The sequence below is a fragment of the Dromaius novaehollandiae genome, chromosome 19 (genome assembly GCF_036370855.1).
Source record: "Dromaius novaehollandiae isolate bDroNov1 chromosome 19, bDroNov1.hap1, whole genome shotgun sequence".
NCBI lineage: Eukaryota > Metazoa > Chordata > Aves > Casuariiformes > Dromaiidae > Dromaius > Dromaius novaehollandiae.
This window is the reverse complement of record NC_088116.1, coordinates 204,103-220,139: the sequence shown is the minus strand read 5'-3', so window position 1 is coordinate 220,139 and position 16,037 is coordinate 204,103. Positions and strand designations below refer to the sequence as shown.

The 16,037-nt window shown below is 63.1% G+C and overlaps 2 long non-coding RNA genes across 2 annotated transcripts; both read left to right on the top strand.

Moving 5' to 3' along the window:
* The first annotated feature begins 3,832 nt into the window (after positions 1-3,832).
* LOC135330297 (uncharacterized) lies at positions 3,833-6,950 on the top strand. Its single transcript, XR_010392220.1, has 2 exons — positions 3,833-5,383; positions 5,795-6,950. It is a non-coding gene; the product is annotated as an uncharacterized LOC135330297 (long non-coding RNA).
* A 3,810-nt stretch (positions 6,951-10,760) lies between these two features.
* LOC135330296 (uncharacterized) lies at positions 10,761-14,061 on the top strand. Its single transcript, XR_010392219.1, has 2 exons — positions 10,761-12,493; positions 12,905-14,061. It is a non-coding gene; the product is annotated as an uncharacterized LOC135330296 (long non-coding RNA).
* Positions 14,062-16,037: the final 1,976 nt, after the last annotated feature.

Genomic DNA, 16,037 nt, shown 5'->3' with positions numbered 1-16,037 from the left:
GGGCGGGACGGAAAGGAACGGAATGTGCCGAGGGTCAAAGGTGCCCCAGCGCTGCGGGTGGGGGGCGGGCGTTGGGGTGCGGGAATGCGGGGAGCCGTAGCTTTCGGCGCGGCATGCCGGGAGCAGTAGTCTTCCGGCACTGGGCTTCCGGTCGGGCATGTTTTTTTTCTGAGCGCGGCATGCTGGGAGCGGTAGTCTTCCGGCACTGGGCTTCCGGGCGGCCATGTTGCTTGGCATGGCATGCCGGGAGCATTAGTCTTCCGGCACTGGGCTTCCGGGCCGCCCTTTTCGCGTGCACGGTATGCTGGGAGGTGTAGTCTTCTCAGGCGGGGCTACTGGGTGACCATGCTGCGCCTCTCGAGGTGGCCCCGCGGGGGGGGCGGCGGCGGCAGGTCCCTGCCAGCGGGGTTCCCAGCAGGCGGCCGCGTGGCAGGCCAGGAGCTGTAGTGCCCGCTGGGTCTGTTCCTTACTGGACATGTGCCACTCACGCCTGAGTCCCCACAGGTCACGGGGGACAGTGGAATGCCCCTGTTTTTCCCCGGTACAGGGCAGGAAGTGTTTTCCATCTCCGATGGTGTTGCAAGACAACCTTGGAAGCTCAGAAAGAGTGTTCCTGCTGTTTAAACTAGGCAGATGAGGAGAACATCCCCCCCCCCCCCCCCCATTTCATGGGAGGAAATAATTCTTTAATCAAGGCCATGCTAGAAGTGCTAAAGCCTTAAAGAAATAGTAAATCAAAATGTTTTGTTTTCTATGTAGACGGTGCCAATTTAGCAAAGGAATTCGAGGTATCCCCGAACTGAACTGTCCTCATTATAATACAAGAAAATCACGCCCATAGGTCAGAAAGACCTGTGCCCGGGTGAAGACCCCTCCCCTGAGCACGCGTAGTTTTAAAATGGTGTGTAAGCAATATTAGAATTGTATGTAAATCACTAACCAACCGGTGTAAGAGGGAAAGTTGCAAACCTTGCAACTTGTATAAATGCTACTTGGAAAGCCGGGGCGGGGAAAGGGGAAGTTGCGCTTGATTTGTGGGGAAACACCGAGCAGCCAGGCTTGCACAACTCTGAAATAAATAAGCAAATGTCTCTCCTGAGCGTGTCATTATTGGCTTAGTGCACAGCGGGCAACGAATCCGCTTTTCGGACAGCAGCGTGACCAGGCAGGGTTGTCCCCGGGGGCTGGGGCTGTCCCTCTTGGAAATGGGGAGGGCGGGAAGAGTAGGAGGGGTGCTGCGGGCTCCTGGGGGTCGTAGCTTTGCTCAGGATTGGGGCCGGTTAGGCAGCTGCTGGGAGGAGTGGCGGTGCTGGGAGGGCACGGTGCGGAGCTGTCCTGCTGTGCAGCGCAAGGGAAAGTCGACCAGCACCGTTGCTGTCCGAGGACCCTGGAACAGCCCGAGAGACCCTGGAACAGCCACCCCACGGACACCGTGTCACTGCCTCGCAAGGCCACTGCATGCAGGTACGTTTGACTACATCCGGCAGAAGAAATGTAAGCCGAAGGATCAGGGCAAATAGCTGCTTGTCTAGGTTTGTTACCTAGCGACTCACTGGCAAAGCTTTTTATGAACACCCGTACTCGATCGAGTGCGTATTCATTCTGTGAATATTAATTACTGCCAGACCGCGTACGTCACTGATGCTTTAAAGCAAGTCCGTGGCGCTGGGGTAGCACGTGTAGTGGAGGCTAAATGCAATAATACCTCGTTTTGATGTTGTTCTCTTATACGAAAGCACTTGGAGCAGATTAAGACATTTCTCGTCCTATTTTGTTTATTGAGTGGGCCCTGATACTGGGGAGAAGCTGCCGTGAAGCAGACCTAGTAGTCAGCTTCCTTAGAGAAGGCGTCTTGTCCTGTATTTGAGGGCTTCCGGTACGTTTTGACAGCCAGTAGTGAGTGACGGGTTTCCTTTGGACCCCCCGGGGAGCAGAAAGTTCTGGCGGGAAGGCAAAATGTTTCTTGCGGCTGGGTTGGAAGAAGCTGGCTGCTGATGCAAGGCAGTGACAATTCTGGGAAGTCGCGGGAAGTTTTGAAAAGACGGTCGTTCCCTTTTCTAGAAGGCTATGCACTTCGGTTCCTAATAGCTGTAGTAATGAAGCCAGGTAAGCGTTCGGGAGGAGCCCAAGCCGTTTTTGCCTAGCGAGTATTTTGCAAGGGGGGCAGGAAAGCGCTGCGCCCTGCTCCTTGCTGCCCTCGCGTGTCTGAAAGGCGGCACTGCACGCGGGAGGGGGGGCGCGCATGCGCATTGCGTTCCGGCGCGCTCACGGCTGCCCTCGCGTGTCGACAAGGCAGCACTGCAGCCGCCGGCGGCCACCGCTGCGTACGGAGACCGTTGCGGGCAGCCGGCGCACACGTGCGCGCTGCCGGTCGCCGCGTTGGCCGCTACTCTGCGCTCTCTCGGGGACGGGTAAGCGAAGGGGCCGCGCTCGTGCCCCCTGCCCGGTGCTCACGGACCGGGAGCGCTTTTCCCGAGAGGGCTTTTCCTTCTCGGTGCTTCCTGGGGGCGCGGGGACGGGCAGTGCCGTCTCGGAGCTGCTCCGCGGCGCTCTCTCCCCGGGGCAGCCCCAGCGCCTGCTCGCTGATGCCCGCCGCTCTCTCGGGCGCGGGCAGAGCAGCCTCGGGGCGCTCGCTGCTCGGCCTGAGCGCCGGGGTGGCGCGGCGGGCTGCGGTTGGCGCGCGGGAGCCGGCCGGCTGCAGCGCGGCGCTGCGACCACGCGAGGGTGGGGCCATGGCGGGTCTGGCCTGCCTCGCGCTGCGCTCCCCCCGCCCCTCGCGCTGCGCTCCCCCCGCCCCTCGCGCTGCGCTCCCCCCGCCCCTCGCGCTGCGCTCCCCCGCCCCTCGCGCTGCGCTCCCCCCGCCCCTCGCGCTGCGCTCCCCCCGCCCCTCGCGCTGCGCTCCCCCCGCCCCTCGCGCTGCGCTCCCCCCGCCCCTCGCGCTGCGCTCCCCCCGCCCCTCGCGCTGCGCTCCCCCCGCCCCTCGCGCTGCGCTCCCCCCGCCCCTCGCGCTGCGCTCCCCCCGCCCCTCGCGCTGCGCTCCCCCCGCCCCTCGCGCTGCGCTCCCCCCGCCCCTCGCGCTGCGCTCCCCCCGCCCCTCGCGCTGCGCTCCCCCCGCCCCTCGCGCTGCGCTCCCCCCGCCCCTCGCGCTCCGCTCCCCCCGCCCCTCGCGCTCCGCTCCCCCCGCCCCTCGCGCTCCGCTCCCCCCGCCCCTCGCGCTCCGCTCCCCCCGCCCCTCGCGCTCCGCTCCCCCCGCCCCTCGCGCTCCGCTCCCCCCGCCCCTCGCGCTCCGCTCCCCCCGCCCCTCGCGCTCCGCTCCCCCCGCCCCTCGCGCTCCGCTCCCCCCGCCCCTCGCGCTCCGCTCCCCCCGCCCCTCGCGCTCCGCTCCCCCCGCCCCTCGCGCTCCGCTCCCCCCGCCCCTCGCGCTCCGCTCCCCCCGCCCCTCGCGCTCCGCTCCCCCCGCCCCTCGCGCTCCGCTCCCCCCGCCCCTCGCGCTCCGCTCCCCCCGCCCCTCGCGCTCCCCCCGCCCCTCGCGCTCCCCCCGCCCCTCGCGCTCCCCCCGCCCCTCGCTCGCGGTCCTGGGCCGCGCAGGCGCGGTGCGGCGGCGCGAGCCCTGGGCGGCCGGCGCAGGCGCGGTGCGGCGGCGCGAGCCCTGGGCGGCCGGCGCAGGCGCGGTGCGGCGGCGCGAGCCCTGGGCGGCCGGCGCAGGCGCGGTGCGGCGGCGGGCAAGATGGCGGCGAGCAGGGCGGGTGTTTTGGCTGGACGGCGGCGGGCGAGGGCAGAGGCGGCCTGGAGTCGAGCATGTGGGGGCCGCGGTGAGGCGAGGTGAGGCGAGCGTGTGCCTTCGGGTGGCCGCGGGTGTCGGGCTGTGTCCTGCCAGCCGGGGCCGTCGCTGCGTGGAGGCGGCGGGGCGGGGGGGGGGAGTCGGGCTGGGGGCCGCGCCGCGCCGCGCCGGGTCTGCGCGGCGCCGGGTCTGCCGGAGCGCGGCTCTGACTCTCCCTTTTGCGTGTGTCGCCTGTAGGGCCCCGGTTCCTCCCCAGCGCGGGCCGGGGCGTGCGCTCGCCCCTGCGGACGCAGCCTGGAGGAGTGTGTGTGGGGTGTCTGCGCGGGGGTCTGGATGTCTCTAGCAGCGGCACGGCAGCCTGATGCCTCCTGTCGTCTGGGACGCGGGGTCCTTGGGGAGTTCCCTGCTGCCTCCTCTGGCGTTCTCTGCGAGCTCATAGTACCCTCCACCTCCTCTGCCCCCCCCCCCCCCGCCCCGCTCCCCTGTCTGGTGGGGTGGGAGACCGGTGGCTGCTCCCGCCGAGCTGAGAGCCACGTAGGGCACCCCTGTGTGCTCACTACGCATCTGGGATGGCACCCCTGCCCTGAGGGCCCCGCAGAGTCCCACCCTTCCTGCAACCAGCCCCCCCAGAGCCATTAAACCACCCACAAGTCCTGCCCCAACACCCCCACAGGCCCCAAAACGCCTCCGAGCCCTGCCGCAATGTTGTCACTGACTCCAGACCTTCCCCTGCACTCTGTGCAAGGCCCCAAACATTCCTCAAACTGCTGCCAGACCCAGTGCCCGCAGCAGTGAGGCGTTCTAACAAAGATGGGGTGCGATGTGCGTCTCCGCCTCGACTCAGTCCCGCTTTAGAGAAACAGGAAGTTACAGCACTTCCTGGTGAAGAGTGTTGACGGGTGAATGTGCGGATGACAAAGAGACTTTTCTCTCTTTTCTTCTGAGCCGCCTCTCAGAAGCCTCTGTGTGTGCACGATGTGGCTGATCTGGGATAATCGTGCTGTGCGCAGTGCTTAAGGAGAACATTGCCCTAAAATGGAGGGCTAAGGAATAGCCTAAAAAACCTAAAAGGCTCGGGAAGAGCCAAAGAGAACACCGATGGGCTCTGGGAAGCCCCAGTGATGCTAGCGAAAACAGCGTGGCTTTTAGGCACCTCCTCAGAGCAGCAGCAATGTCTCGCTCCAGCCTATGGGACAATGGGGACTCTTAATTACCGCCTTGAATTACCACAAGTGTTGCAAAAGCAGAAGGGACTAGGGAGCATGCAGAGCAGGTTATGGACTATATGTCAAGTTTAAACAAGCAACAAGCCCCTCTGCAAACAGAAACAGGTTTAGCCCTAAGTAATAGACGGAGGTAGCTGTGAGCAACGTGAAGCGAAGCGGTGACGTCAGTCACCCCGAAAGCCTCGGAGAAGCGGTCTGAAAATCTGGTACCCTCGCGGCCTCGGCAGTCTTTTTGGTCTGTTTGGCAGGGTAGCCCACCGAAGGGGGACATCTCGAAGAGAAGCAGCAAGACCTGGGGATCCGGTGGTTCATTTTGGTCGTCGCCTGTGAGGCCAGCATGCAAGAGTAAGAGGAAGCTAGGAGCAGTCTCAAAAAGGTAATAGGTTTGAAAGGGAGACAGGCAAATCGAGGGCTGTCGTTCCTCCACGTAGTTAAAGACCGAGAGAGTTGTCGGTTAAGCGCATGCATACGAGGGTTTGCGAACAGTAACAATAACGCTGAAGCGGAATAAAAATAAGGTTTCGTGGAAGATGGCGTTAGGTAGGTATTAGGCGACGTGCCCGCCTGCCTAATAACCTAGCCCTAATTGCTGTGTGTAACGTTTCCAGACCGTTTACCCTGCAACGTATGGTGCAAAGTGCCGTATTAAGACCTTTCCCTTAAGGAAAAGAAGAAGAAAAAAAAGAAAAAAAAGGGGGAAAAAGAAAACAGGGTAAAGAGAAAAAGATCATGCATAAACCTAAGCGTTTCACTGGAAGTAAAACGCGAGTTTATCGCTTCCTTACAGAGATGGAACCAAGGACAGCAAATGCTGACGAAGAGAAGAGACGGACGAGCGTTTGCTTGCGGTTAATACCGAAGGGACGGGATGAAACAAGGAAGCCAGAATGCAGCGGCCCCTCGATATCACCAGGAACTGCTACAGGAGGAGGCGTTCTGGCACGGGTAACTAGGGTAAGTATCGCTAATGACCGTTAGCAGTTATTTCGGCCTCCCCGAGGCAGCGCTGAGGACTGAGTAACCTGAGGGGCTCTGGCCTGGGTTAGGGCAGAAGTGCAGGCAGGCGGGATCAGGCATTTTCCTCTCAGCTCTCCAAGCTGAATCCTAGCCCTGAAGGAAAAAGCACCGACGGACGGACGGACGGACAGACGCTGGTGCGGCGGTGACTCTTTGGATATCGTAGGTAAGGGGAGGCACGCTGGTGCCGAGCTCCAGGGCGGTTTGCCTGAACACGATGCCCGGGGCAGGAGGTTACGCATTGTGTCCGGGGCTGGGAGCTGGTCCCCGAGTCCCATGTACTTGGGAGTGCCTGCGCTTGCCAGGGAGCCCGGTGCTGTTCCCAGAGCTGCGGGGAATTTCCCTTGCGTTGCCTGGACCCTCGGGGCTCTTGGGGGTGTTTCCCCTCATCGCAAGGGCAGCCAGAGCCCCTCCAGGGCTGCGTGAGGTCCCCGAACCGCTCCCGGATTTGCTTTTGGCACTCCGCAGTGTCGCTCGTGTGCCTGGGGCAGCCTGCAGGCGCCATCCTGTCAGCCGCGTTGAGCCCTGCGGCGTGCCTGGTGACCCCTCTGGTGTGCGCCAAGGCCCTTCCTCTGTATTTTGGTCTGCCCCAGAGCCCTGCACTTGCCCTCTGATGCCCTCAGGACCCCTCAGTTCACATTCTGGGTTGCCCCCGAGCCCTCTGCGTGCCTTTCGGTGCGCCCTGTGGCCCCGTGTGTGTTTTGCGGCACGCCGCAGAGGTCTCTGTGTAGCTTTTTCTCCTGTCCTGGAGTTTTCTGGGTGCTTCTGGGTGTGCCCCAGGGCCCTCCTTTTGGTGCCCCCAGAGTCACTCTGTTTGCTCTATCGTTCTTTTTTTTTTTTTTTTTCTTGACTTGTGTTGCACCCAGAGCTCTCGATTTGTTCTCTTGTGCTCCGCATACTCCCCTTTCCGCACTCTACACCCCAGGCAGGGCTCTCCCTTCAGCTCTCAGCAAGCTGCTGTCAGGAGAGTGGGGGTGCCTCTGCTGCCCTGGCAGCCCCAGCTGTCCCTGAAGGGGCTGATGGCCAGGCCCCCTGCCCAGTTCCTGCAGGCCCACAGCTGCGGGCCCTGGGGCTGGGATGAATGCCAGGGGGAGCTGGGTGGCAGGACAGGCCCCAGGTGGGGCTGATGGCAAGGGCAGGCCCACATTTGGGGGCTGGGGCCGCAGTTGGGGGGAGCTGGCGCTGGGGCAGGAGCTGGGCAGCGGAGCTGCCACGGAGCACGGCCCTTCGGGACCAGCCCGGCGGCCGCCCCGCGGAGGAGGTGAGCGGGGCCGGGGGAGGCGCGCTGCAGGCTGCAGGTCCCGCATGTGCCGGGGGTCCCGGCGGCTGGGAGCGTCCCGGGGCCACGGAGGCGGGGGGAGGAAGGGGGTGCGCCGGGGCTGTGGTGCGGTTTACTGCGCGGTCGGAGGAGCGCGGGGGGGGGGGGTCTCCTGTGTCAGCTCGGGAGCGTGTCGGGGAGCGGGGGGAGGAGGGTCGTGGAGGGGCGGGGGCAGTGTCGGAGCTGAGGCGGGGCCGGTCGCGGGGGTGTCGGGGGAGCCCCGGGCCGGTGGTGGGGCTGGCGGGGCCGCGCTCGGGGCTCTGCGGCCGTTTCCGGGGGGACAGGGGGGAAGGGGAAGGGGGGCGGGACGGAAAGGAACGGAATGTGCCGAGGGTCAAAGGTGCCCCAGCGCTGCGGGTGGGGGGCGGGCGTTGGGGTGCGGGAATGCGGGGAGCCGTAGCTTTCGGCGCGGCATGCCGGGAGCAGTAGTCTTCCGGCACTGGGCTTCCGGGAGGCATGTTTTTTTTCTGAGCGCGGCATGCTGGGAGCGGTAGTCTTCCGGCACTGGGCTTCCGGGCGGCCATGTTGCTTGGCATGGCATGCCGGGAGCAGTAGTCTTCCGGCACTGGGCTTCCGGGCCGCCCTTTTCGCGTGCACGGTATGCTGGGAGGTGTAGTCTTCTCAGGCGGGGCTACTGGGTGACCATGCTGCGCCTCTCGAGGTGGCCCCGCGGGGGGGGCGGCGGCGGCAGGTCCCTGCCAGCGGGGTTCCCAGCAGGCGGCCGCGTGGCAGGCCAGGAGCTGTAGTGCCCGCTGGGTCTGTTCCTTACTGGACATGTGTCACTCACGCCTGAGTCCCCACAGGTCACGGGGGACAGTGGAATGCCCCTGTTTTTCCCCGGTACAGGGCAGGAAGTGTTTTCCATCTCCGATGGTGTTGCAAGACAACCTTGGAAGCTCAGAAAGAGTGTTCCTGCTGTTTAAACTAGGCAGATGAGGAGAACATCCCCCCCCCCCCCCCCCCATTTCCTGGGAGGAAATAATTCTTTAATCAAGGCCATGCTAGAAGTGCTAAAGCCTTAAAGAAATAGTAAATCAAAATGTTTTGTTTTCTATGTAGACGGTGCCAATTTAGCAAAGGAATTCGAGGTATCCCCGAACTGAACTGTCCTCATTATAATACAAGAAAATCACGCCCATAGGTCAGAAAGACCTGTGCCCGGGTGAAGACCCCTCCCCTGAGCACGCGTAGTTTTAAAATGGTGTGTAAGCAATATTAGAATTGTATGTAAATCACTAACCAACCGGTGTAAGAGGGAAAGTTGCAAACCTTGCAACTTGTATAAATGCTACTTGGAAAGCCGGGGCGGGGAAAGGGGAAGTTGCGCTTGATTTGTGGGGAAACACCGAGCAGCCAGGCTTGCACAACTCTGAAATAAATAAGCAAATGTCTCTCCTGAGCGTGTCATTATTGGCTTAGTGCACAGCGGGCAACGAATCCGCTTTTCGGACAGCAGCGTGACCAGGCAGGGTTGTCCCCGGGGGCTGGGGCTGTCCCTCTTGGAAATGGGGAGGGCGGGAAGAGTAGGAGGGGTGCTGCGGGCTCCTGGGGGTCGTAGCTTTGCTCAGGATTGGGGCCGGTTAGGCAGCTGCTGGGAGGAGTGGCGGTGCTGGGAGGGCACGGTGCGGAGCTGTCCTGCTGTGCAGCGCAAGGGAAAGTCGACCAGCACCGTTGCTGTCCGAGGACCCTGGAACAGCCCGAGAGACCCTGGAACAGCCACCCCACGGACACCGTGTCACTGCCTCGCAAGGCCACTGCATGCAGGTACGTTTGACTACATCCGGCAGAAGAAATGTAAGCCGAAGGATCAGGGCAAATAGCTGCTTGTCTAGGTTTGTTACCTAGCGACTCACTGGCAAAGCTTTTTATGAACACCCGTACTCGATCGAGTGCGTATTCATTCTGTGAATATTAATTACTGCCAGACCGCGTACGTCACTGATGCTTTAAAGCAAGTCCGTGGCGCTGGGGTAGCACGTGTAGTGGAGGCTAAATGCAATAATACCTCGTTTTGATGTTGTTCTCTTATACGAAAGCACTTGGAGCAGATTAAGACATTTCTCGTCCTATTTTGTTTATTGAGTGGGCCCTGATACTGGGGAGAAGCTGCCGTGAAGCAGACCTAGTAGTCAGCTTCCTTAGAGAAGGCGTCTTGTCCTGTATTTGAGGGCTTCCGGTACGTTTTGACAGCCAGTAGTGAGTGACGGGTTTCCTTTGGACCCCCCGGGGAGCAGAAAGTTCTGGCGGGAAGGCAAAATGTTTCTTGCGGCTGGGTTGGAAGAAGCTGGCTGCTGATGCAAGGCAGTGACAATTCTGGGGAGTCGCGGGAAGTTTTGAAAAGACGGTCGTTCCCTTTTCTAGAAGGCTATGCACTTCGGTTCCTAATAGCTGTAGTAATGAAGCCAGGTAAGCGTTCGGGAGGAGCCCAAGCCGTTTTTGCCTAGCGAGTATTTTGCAAGGGGGGCAGGAAAGCGCTGCGCCCTGCTCCTTGCTGCCCTCGCGTGTCTGAAAGGCGGCACTGCACGCGGGAGGGGGGCGCGCTCACGGCTGCCCTCGCGTGTCGACAAGGCAGCACTGCAGCCGCCGGCGGCCACCGCTGCGTACGGAGACCGTTGCGGGCAGCCGGCGCACACGTGCGCGCTGCCGGTCGCCGCGTTGGCCGCTACTCTGCGCTCTCTCGGGGACGGGTAAGCGAAGGGGCCGCGCTCGTGCCCCCTGCCCGGTGCTCACGGACCGGGAGCGCTTTTCCCGAGAGGGCTTTTCCTTCTCGGTGCTTCCTGGGGGCGCGGGGACGGGCAGTGCCGTCTCGGAGCTGCTCCGCGGCGCTCTCTCCCCGGGGCAGCCCCAGCGCCTGCTCGCTGATGCCCGCCGCTCTCTCGGGCGCGGGCAGAGCAGCCTCGGGGCGCTCGCTGCTCGGCCTGAGCGCCGGGGTGGCGCGGCGGGCTGCGGTTGGCGCGCGGGAGCCGGCCGGCTGCAGCGCGGCGCTGCGACCACGCGAGGGTGGGGCCATGGCGGGTCTGGCCTGCCTCGCGCTGCGCTCCCCCCGCCCCTCGCGCTGCGCTCCCCCCGCCCCTCGCGCTGCGCTCCCCCCGCCCCTCGCGCTGCGCTCCCCCCGCCCCTCGCGCTGCGCCCCCCCGCCCCTCGCGCTGCGCTCCCCCCGCCCCTCGCGCTGCGCTCCCCCCGCCCCTCGCGCTGCGCTCCCCCCGCCCCTCGCGCTGCGCTCCCCCCGCCCCTCGCGCTGCGCTCCCCCCGCCCCTCGCGCTGCGCTCCCCCCGCCCCTCGCGCTCCGCTCCCCCCGCCCCTCGCGCTCCGCTCCCCCCGCCCCTCGCGCTCCGCTCCCCCCGCCCCTCGCGCTGCGCCCCCCCGCCCCTCGCGCTGCGCCCCCCCGCCCCTCGCGCTCCCCCCGCCCCTCGCTCGCCGTCCTGGGCCGCGCAGGCGCGGTGCGGCGGCGCGAGCCCTGGGCGGCCGGCGCAGGCGCGGTGCGGCGGCGGGCAAGATGGCGGCGAGCAGGGCGGGTGTTTTGGCTGGACGGCGGCGGGCGAGGGCAGAGGCGGCCTGGAGTCGAGCATGTGGGGGCCGCGGTGAGGCGAGGTGAGGCGAGCGTGTGCCTTCGGGTGGCCGCGGGTGTCGGGCTGTGTCCTGCCAGCCGGGGCCGTCGCTGCGTGGAGGCGGCGGGGCGGGGGGGGGGAGTCGGGCTGGGGGCCGCGCCGCGCCGCGCCGGGTCTGCGCGGCGCCGGGTCTGCCGGAGCGCGGCTCTGACTCTCCCTTTTGCGTGTGTCGCCTGTAGGGCCCCGGTTCCTCCCCAGCGCGGGCCGGGGCGTGCGCTCGCCCCTGCGGACGCAGCCTGGAGGAGTGTGTGTGGGGTGTCTGCGCGGGGGTCTGGATGTCTCTAGCAGCGGCACGGCAGCCTGATGCCTCCTGTCGTCTGGGACGCGGGGTCCTTGGGGAGTTCCCTGCTGCCTCCTCTGGCGTTCTCTGCGAGCTCATAGTACCCTCCACCTCCTCTGCCCCCCCCCCCCCGCCCCGCTCCCCTGTCTGGTGGGGTGGGAGACCGGTGGCTGCTCCCGCCGAGCTGAGAGCCACGTAGGGCACCCCTATGTGCTCACTACGCATCTGGGGTGGCACCCCTGCCCTGAGGGCCCCGCAGAGTCCCACCCTTCCTGCAACCAGCCCCCCCAGAGCCATTAAACCACCCACAAGTCCTGCCCCAATACCCCCACAGGCCCCAAAACGCCTCCGAGCCCTGCCGCAATGTTGTCACTGACTCCAGACCTTCCCCTGCACTCTGTGCAAGGCCCCAAACATTCCTCAAACTGCTGCCAGACCCAGTGCCCGCAGCAGTGAGGCGTTCTAACAAAGATGGGGTGCGATGTGCGTCTCCGCCTCGACTCAGTCCCGCTTTAGAGAAACAGGAAGTTACAGCACTTCCTGGTGAAGAGTGTTGACGGGTGAATGTGCGGATGACAAAGAGACTTTTCTCTCTTTTCTTCTGAGCCGCCTCTCAGAAGCCTCTGTGTGTGCACGATGTGGCTGATCTGGGATAATCGTGCTGTGCGCAGTGCTTAAGGAGAACATTGCCCTAAAATGGAGGGCTAAGGAATAGCCTAAAAAACCTAAAAGGCTCGGGAAGAGCCAAAGAGAACACCGATGGGCTCTGGGAAGCCCCAGTGATGCTAGCGAAAACAGCGTGGCTTTTAGGCGCCTCCTCAGAGCAGCAGCAATGTCTCGCTCCAGCCTATGGGACAATGGGGACTCTTAATTACCGCCTTGAATTACCACAAGTGTTGCAAAAGCAGAAGGGACTAGGGAGCATGCAGAGCAGGTTATGGACTATATGTCAAGTTTAAACAAGCAACAAGCCCCTCTGCAAACAGAAACAGGTTTAGCCCTAAGTAATAGACGGAGGTAGCTGTGAGCAACGTGAAGCGAAGCGGTGACGTCAGTCACCCCGAAAGCCTCGGAGAAGCGGTCTGAAAATCTGGTACCCTCGCGGCCTCGGCAGTCTTTTTGGTCTGTTTGGCAGGGTAGCCCACCGAAGGGGGACATCTCGAAGAGAAGCAGCAAGACCTGGGGATCCGGTGGTTCATTTTGGTCGTCGCCTGTGAGGCCAGCATGCAAGAGTAAGAGGAAGCTAGGAGCAGTCTCAAAAAGGTAATAGGTTTGAAAGGGAGACAGGCAAATCGAGGGCTGTCGTTCCTCCACGTAGTTAAAGACCGAGAGAGTTGTCGGTTAAGCGCATGCATACGAGGGTTTGCGAACAGTAACAATAACGCTGAAGCGGAATAAAAATAAGGTTTCGTGGAAGATGGCGTTAGGTAGGTATTAGGCGACGTGCCCGCCTGCCTAATAACCTAGCCCTAATTGCTGTGTGTAACGTTTCCAGACCGTTTACCCTGCAACGTATGGTGCAAAGTGCCGTATTAAGACCTTTCCCTTAAGGAAAAGAAGAAGAAAAAAAAGAAAAAAAAGGGGGAAAAAGAAAACAGGGTAAAGAGAAAAAGATCATGCATAAACCTAAGCGTTTCACTGGAAGTAAAACGCGAGTTTATCGCTTCCTTACAGAGATGGAACCAAGGACAGCAAATGCTGACGAAGAGAAGAGACGGACGAGCGTTTGCTTGCGGTTAATACCGAAGGGACGGGATGAAACAAGGAAGCCAGAATGCAGCGGCCCCTCGATATCACCAGGAACTGCTACAGCAGGAGGCGTTCTGGCACGGGTAACTAGGGTAAGTATCGCTAATGACCGTTAGCAGTTATTTCGGCCTCCCCGAGGCAGCGCTGAGGACTGAGTAACCTGAGGGGCTCTGGCCTGGGTTAGGGCAGAAGTGCAGGCAGGCGGGATCAGGCATTTTCCTCTCAGCTCTCCAAGCTGAATCCTAGCCCTGAAGGAAAAAGCACCGACGGACGGACGGACGGACGGACGCTGGTGCGGCGGTGACTCTTTGGATATCGTAGGTAAGGGGAGGCATGCTGGTGCCGAGCTCCAGGGCGGTTTGCCTGAACACGATGCCCGGGGCAGGAGGTTACGCATTGTGTCCGGGGCTGGGAGCTGGTCCCCGAGTCCCATGTACTTGGGAGTGCCTGCGCTTGCCAGGGAGCCCGGTGCTGTTCCCAGAGCTGCGGGGAATTTCCCTTGCGTTGCCTGGACCCTCGGGGCTCTTGGGGGTGTTTCCCCTCATCGCAAGGGCAGCCAGAGCCCCTCCAGGGCTGCGTGAGGTCCCCGAACCGCTCCCGGATTTGCTTTTGGCACTCCGCAGTGTCGCTCGTGTGCCTGGGGCAGCCTGCAGGCGCCATCCTGTCAGCCGCGTTGAGCCCTGCGGCGTGCCTGGTGACCCCTCTGGTGTGCGCCAAGGCCCTTCCTCTGTATTTTGGTCTGCCCCAGAGCCCTGCACTTGCCCTCTGATGCCCTCAGGACCCCTCAGTTCACATTCTGGGTTGCCCCCGAGCCCTCTGCGTGCCTTTCGGTGCGCCCTGTGGCCCCGTGTGTGTTTTGCGGCACGCCGCAGAGGTCTCTGTGTAGCTTTTTCTCCTGTCCTGGAGTTTTCTGGGTGCTTCTGGGTGTGCCCCAGGGCCCTCCTTTTGGTGCCCCCAGAGTCACTCTGTTTGCTCTATCGTTCTTTTTTTTTTTTTTTTTTCTTGACTTGTGTTGCACCCAGAGCTCTCGATTTGTTCTCTTGTGCTCCGCATACTCCCCTTTCCGCACTCTACACCCCAGGCAGGGCTCTCCCTTCAGCTCTCAGCAAGCTGCTGTCAGGAGAGTGGGGGTGCCTCTGCTGCCCTGGCAGCCCCAGCTGTCCCTGAAGGGGCTGATGGCCAGGCCCCCTGCCCAGTTCCTGCAGGCCCACAGCTGCGGGCCCTGGGGCTGGGATGAATGCCAGGGGGAGCTGGGTGGCAGGACAGGCCCCAGGTGGGGCTGATGGCAAGGGCAGGCCCACATTTGGGGGCTGGGGCCGCAGTTGGGGGGAGCTGGCGCTGGGGCAGGAGCTGGGCAGCGGAGCTGCCACGGAGCACGGCCCTTCGGGACCAGCCCGGCGGCCGCCCCGCGGAGGAGGTGAGCGGGGCCGGGGGAGGCGCGCTGCAGGCTGCAGGTCCCGCATGTGCCGGGGGTCCCGGCGGCTGGGAGCGTCCCGGGGCCACGGAGGCGGGGGGAGGAAGGGGGTGCGCCGGGGCTGTGGTGCGGTTTACTGCGCGGTCGGAGGAGCGCGGGGGGGGGGGGTCTCCTGTGTCAGCTCGGGAGCGTGTCGGGGAGCGGGGGGAGGAGGGTCGTGGAGGGGCGGGGGCAGTGTCGGAGCTGAGGCGGGGCCGGTCGCGGGGGTGTCGGGGGAGCCCCGGGCCGGTGGTGGGGCTGGCGGGGCCGCGCTCGGGGCTCTGCGGCCGTTTCCGGGGGGACAGGGGGGAAGGGGAAGGGGGGCGGGACGGAAAGGAACGGAATGTGCCGAGGGTCAAAGGTGCCCCAGCGCTGCGGGTGGGGGGCGGGCGTTGGGGTGCGGGAATGCGGGGAGCCGTAGCTTTCGGCGCGGCATGCCGGGAGCAGTAGTCTTCCGGCACTGGGCTTCCGGTCGGGCATGTTTTTTTTCTGAGCGCGGCATGCTGGGAGCGGTAGTCTTCCGGCAGTGGGCTTCCGGGCGGCCATGTTGCTTGGCATGGCATGCCGGGAGCAGTAGTCTTCCGGCACTGGGCTTCCGGGCCGCCCTTTTCGCGTGCACGGTATGCTGGGAGGTGTAGTCTTCTCAGGCGGGGCTACTGGGTGACCATGCTGCGCCTCTCGAGGTGGCCCCGCGGGGGGGGGCGGCGGCGGCAGGTCCCTGCCAGCGGGGTTCCCAGCAGGCGGCCGCGTGGCAGGCCAGGAGCTGTAGTGCCCGCTGGGTCTGTTCCTTACTGGACATGTGTCACTCACGCCTGAGTCCCCACAGGTCACGGGGGACAGTGGAATGCCCCTGTTTTTCCCCGGTACAGGGCAGGAAGTGTTTTCCATCTCCGATGGTGTTGCAAGACAACCTTGGAAGCTCAGAAAGAGTGTTCCTGCTGTTTAAACTAGGCAGATGAGGAGAACATCCCCCCCCCCCCCCCCATTTCCTGGGAGGAAATAATTCTTTAATCAAGGCCATGCTAGAAGTGCTAAAGCCTTAAAGAAATAGTAAATCAAAATGTTTTGTTTTCTATGTAGACGGTGCCAATTTAGCAAAGGAATTCGAGGTATCCCCGAACTGAACTGTCCTCATTATAATACAAGAAAATCACGCCCATAGGTCAGAAAGACCTGTGCCCGGGTGAAGACCCCTCCCCTGAGCACGCGTAGTTTTAAAATGGTGTGTAAGCAATATTAGAATTGTATGTAAATCACTAACCAACCGGTGTAAGAGGGAAAGTTGCAAACCTTGCAACTTGTATAAATGCTACTTGGAAAGCCGGGGCGGGGGAAGGGGAAGTTGCGCTTGATTTGTGGGGAAACACCGAGCAGCCAGGCTTGCACAACTCTGAAATAAATAAGCAAATGTCTCTCCTGAGCGTGTCATTATTGGCTTAGTGCACAGCGGGCAACGAATCCGCTTTTCGGACAGCAGCGTGACCAGGCAGGGTTGTCCCCGGGGGCTGGGGCTGTCCCTCTTGGAAATGGGGAGGGCGGGAAGAGTAGGAGGGGTGCTGCGGGCTCCTGGGGGTCGTAGCTTTGCTCAGGATTGGGGCCGGTTAG